The following is a 5,000-nucleotide window of genomic DNA, read 5'->3' as shown; positions in this document are numbered from 1 at the left end:
TTGTTTTTTTAATACTTGAAAAGAATAAGTTATGTGAGAAAGGCAGTATCTTAACAACTTAACAACTCAGTGTTATTTTTTCCTAACTGAAAGAACTGCTCGGGTTATGAAGATGGTGATTACTAGTCAGCTCTTTTCCGAATTACCTTGAAGAACGGAGCAGTTTCCCCACATATCTCAACTCAAAAGCCAAAAAAAAAAAAACGTAGAACGTAAATTACTTTTGGAGAAAGTTAAGTTGTAGGAGGTTTTCACATGACGTCATCGCCGCCACGTTCGTGGACGAAAACAAAAGATTTCTCATTAGCTTCTTTTGTTCCTCCACCAAAAGTCATACTTTTCTCTATTTTGTTATTGGTGTCTCTAGAGGTTGGTTGAAAACCTCCTATATTTCATTACTTATGGCTTGATCTTTCAGTTTTGAAAGGTGTCTAACGAATTTATAATTGGATCCGAAATAATGTCCATAAAACAAAAGAACAACGTGAACATAATAACACCGAATTAGCAAGGCCTAATCGGAATGACAATAATTCTTTTGTCCTCCGCCATTTGAGTCCGGTATATGAAAGTCTACCCCAAAACACTTATTGTTTGCGATTTCTTGTCATCTCCACAGAGCCACGGGTTATTGTCAGCCTCCTGATACAATAGCGAGGAAGCATGAGTAGCACTTTACTCATTGTTTTGCTTTTAATTCTTCTCGATTTCGGCCTTGCTGGCATGAACCCCGTGTACATGGTGAATTATTCAAAGGCTTAAATGACTTAAATGAGTCATAAGTTTTGGTTGGTTCGGAGGTTGTTTTGTTGGCGGGTTTACAGACCACACCTCTTTGTGATGGCTCCCCGTAAAATATTAGTTCCCGTAATGAACCTTTAAAAAAATTAGGATTAAAGAGCTCCCGCTTAAATCAATTAAATACTGTTCCATTTCCCTCAAATAGCTTGTGGGATTTTTCTCGTCAATTTTTGAATATTATTTTTGTTAAAAGAAAAACGCATTTTTCCTTCAGCGTGAAATACACATGCCTCATGTCTCACCTTTCTGATGAGAAAACAAAAGGCATATATATATCATATATACTTTGAAATTGCGACGTTTTTGAAAACGGGTGTATATATATATATACAAATGTAAGAAGGAAAGTATTACTAGTTACTCAAGTTTCACACTCAAGGCGATCGTCTGATGATCGCCTTGAGTGTGAAACTCGAGTAACTAGTAATACTTTCCTTCTTACATTTGTCTTTTGCTCTGCAAATTCTTGCATTGAGCACTCCAAAGATAAGTGAAGCAACTTCATCTTAGTCTATTCGTTTGTATATATATATATATATATATATTATTAATATTATTATTATTATTATTATTATTATTAATATTATTATTATTATTATTATTATTATTAGTTTCAGCTCTAATCAGACAAAAGTTGGAATTTGATTTCTGTTCTCATGCAGATGGTCCCAGCTAAACGATAGATCACCAAAACGGCAATTTAACAGTATCGCACATGTGACTCATTTACCTTTAGTTCTTAGACGATAAAATTGGAATACCTAATTGCTTGATTTAATGATCAGGAGATGTAACAAATATCTTGCTAAGCTTGTTTTCTCAGGCAGTGCTGTAAGTTACGGCTGCCTATTTTTTAAGTTCAGTCTGTTTACGTCTCTAAGTGCAGACGTCGAACTAGAGAAAAGATGACCGTAAACGTTAGGTCTATTTCCGTAATGTTCTTTTTAAACATTTAATGTTCAAGGAGTCATCCAATTTATTACCTACAATAAGCAAAAAAAGTGTTGAGACACTTTCCCTGTTAAGGAATCTTGGACAATCCCCTCCCCCTAAATCTTTTCCTCTAACCCTCTCTCCCCCTAACAATGTTGTTTTCTTTTCGCCAACACTTCCTTTATCTGTTACCAACATTGAAGGGGGCAGGTGGGGGAGAGGGGGGAGTATGAGTGGAAAATGTAATGTTAAAGTGATCTTACCCCCCCCCCCGGGGGGGGGGGGGACTCGATGTTTCCTTGGTTGGGGAGGTGCGGCGCGGCCCCTCATACCCTGACCCTGTTTAAGACAAATATCGCTGATTTTCTTACCCATTTTAAGACAGAATTCCGATTTTTGATACCCTGTTTAAGACATTTAACCCAGTTGAAGACAAAAATTGATAAATCGATACCCTGATTAAGACAAAAAATTATAAATTCGATACCCGGTTCAAGACAAAAATCCCGAAAAACATACCCTGGCTGGCCGCACGTCCCCATTAAGCCCTTATAAGGGAGTATCAATTCTAATTCTTTAAATTTGGAGCCAGAGCCACAAACCAAAATCCCATAGAGGACACTTGGGATTACAGTCTTAAAATACAGAGTTTTTGACTTTGGTATTGAATGACACACAAATTGATTTAATATGCTGAGACCAAGACAGTTTGTCATTGATGGTAACCCCAAGACACGTAGTAGAGGATATGTACCGAATAAAATCCTCACCCAACTTTAGAGGTTTTAAAGGACCAATGAAGGGACTAATGCTCAAAATCATTGCCTTCGTCTTTTTGCGGTTTTTCCAGTTCAGTGTCTCAGCTACTTTTGTCGCTTATTGTAGTTTTGACCATATATGAGGTCCTTGGTATCTTAGAGAATGCTTTTCATAGTTAACAGGAAGGATTTTTAGCTGACTTCCTTTAAGTTCACAGTATTTCAGTGGGTTTGTTTTGATGTTGCAATATATCTTGGTAAATATCCAGTTTCAATTCTGTTATCCGAAGTCCACAGTCCCCATTCCGTGATCCAATGATACGGTTAACTGCTATCGTGGATATTTGTTTACATCTAAAACTATTGTTAACAGCATTGATTCCAATCAAAACCAGAAATATTTAAAACCAGAGATATTTAAAAGTATTTAATACTTTTTCTGAACAATACTAGAAGGATTGTAAAATTACGATATCTGTTACAGAGTCATACCATAACCAGATATTGCATTGTGTGCAACAAAAACACAAAAACTTGTTTCCAGTCACACACACAATTCTTTAGTACGTATTTCCCCGTTAATTGGTCACATAGTTTTCCATGGTTTAGTGGCCATTGCGATTGCCTCTGAAGGAAGAGATACAGAGTTCGGTTCAATCCCACTTAAACTGCCTTCTGCGAGACAAAGAAATCTTACGCATGCGCAATCAGGGTGCGACCTGAAAAAAACACAAATGGAGAAAAAAAGTTTAAAGTCCAAAAATGGAGTCGAAAACTATACTTAATATATACTAAGGGAGCTAGGGGTTATTATACATAAATACAAGCCCTATGAGTTTAAAATGCTTGTGAGGCAAAACCATTATGCAAAAACCTGGTAAAACCATACATATTTACAAAGAGCATATGGAAATTTTCCTTTTTGTCTGCACAACCTCTTACCCCCGTTTAAACTGTTTGACTTTCTTTTCTTTCACACCACAGATTTCTTTTGATAGGACAGATCTGTTGGACCTGATTGTCCCACATGCGAGAGTTTTTCTCCTCAAGTACCTCAAATAATGTGACTGACGTATAGTAATAATTGTCCATGAAGACGTAATATCCCTTGTCCAAGAATGGTTCAATTATAGACATTACCACTTAAATCTCTCTCCACAATATTTCCTTCCTTACCAGTATAAATCTTGCTGTTTAAAAAATAGCCACTACTGAATTCTGCAAGTCTAAAGGCTTTATTCAAAATCTTCCTCGCTTGATTGGAAGGAACTGCCTGAAGTGCACTTTTCTTGTGAACTTGATCAAAGCTTCATGTATGGTTAGCTGCCTCTGAGGCTTATGCACTTGCTGAAATCTAGGTATTATTATTGTTCACTTATTGTAATCAGCAGAGCCAGCCGTGGGTGCCTGGATGTTGTCTACAAAATGTAGGTAACGCAAAATCTGAAGGAATCTATCCCTGGGCATTATACTTTCGAAAAAGGGAGAGCTTAAAAGCTGGATCTGTGCTCCAATAAGAGCTAAGGTTTGGTTTAGTGATCCATGTTCAGTTACAGGAACTAACCCAAGCTTTTATTTCATCGGTTGTGACCGGTTTGTCCCTCTTCTGTTCTGAATATAAATTAGTTTGTTCTACTAGCAATTTCGATACCTCCACCGTGAAGAATCATCAAAAGAAATCCAGGCATGATCAAAAGTTTTCAGAATTAAGATTTATTCCAATCGGTCATCTTCGTGAAATGATTCTACTAAAAGTCTCCTCTAACCAGTCTTGTACCTCTACTTCCATTTCCTCCTCCGTGCCCTCGTCAGATGTCGATTCATCTGATTCTTCATGGTCGAATCCCGACTCATCAGAGTAAAATTCGGGTTTCGACAAAACACTGATCCCCGGTCAACTGACCCCCTTACTGACCCCCTATTGACCCCCTATAAAACTCAATGGGAAAATGAATACTGCTTACTTAAGCCTCAACAACCCTTTTTAAACGGCATTGTTCAACAGTATTTAAGTCTAAGCACCCATTTTAAAAAGGTTAGTTTTCGATTATTGTTGTGATGGCAGATTACTTCATGTAAGCTAACCTTTTTAAAATGGGTGCTTAGACTTAAATACTGTTGAACAATGCCGTAATAAAAAGGGTTGTTGAGGCTTAAGTAAGCAGTATTCATTTTCCCATTGAGTTTTATAGGGGGTCAATAGGGGGTCAGTAAGGGGGTCAGTTGACCGGGGGTCAGTGTTTTGTCGAAACCCATAAAATTCGTTCTCAGAGATTGGGTGTTAAACAAAATTTCATCTTCATCAACGAACAGGATATTTACAACACTTCGATCATTCCTTGAGTCGGAATCCGACGAAGTATTATTTTTAGCTGCCGGGGGGGGGGGGGGGTAATCCCATATGAAACAGACGGGGATGCTCGTCGGAAATTTTGAATTTAACCCCTAAAGGAGACCATCTGGGCGTGGCTAAAGCTTTTGTGACCCCAAAAGGAGACTAATCTGGGC

Source organism: Montipora capricornis, chromosome 3 (assembly GCF_036669925.1).
Source record: "Montipora capricornis isolate CH-2021 chromosome 3, ASM3666992v2, whole genome shotgun sequence".
Classification (NCBI taxonomy): Eukaryota; Metazoa; Cnidaria; class Anthozoa; order Scleractinia; family Acroporidae; genus Montipora; species Montipora capricornis.
The sequence above is the reverse complement of the archived record's forward strand: the minus strand, read 5'-3'. Positions refer to the sequence as shown.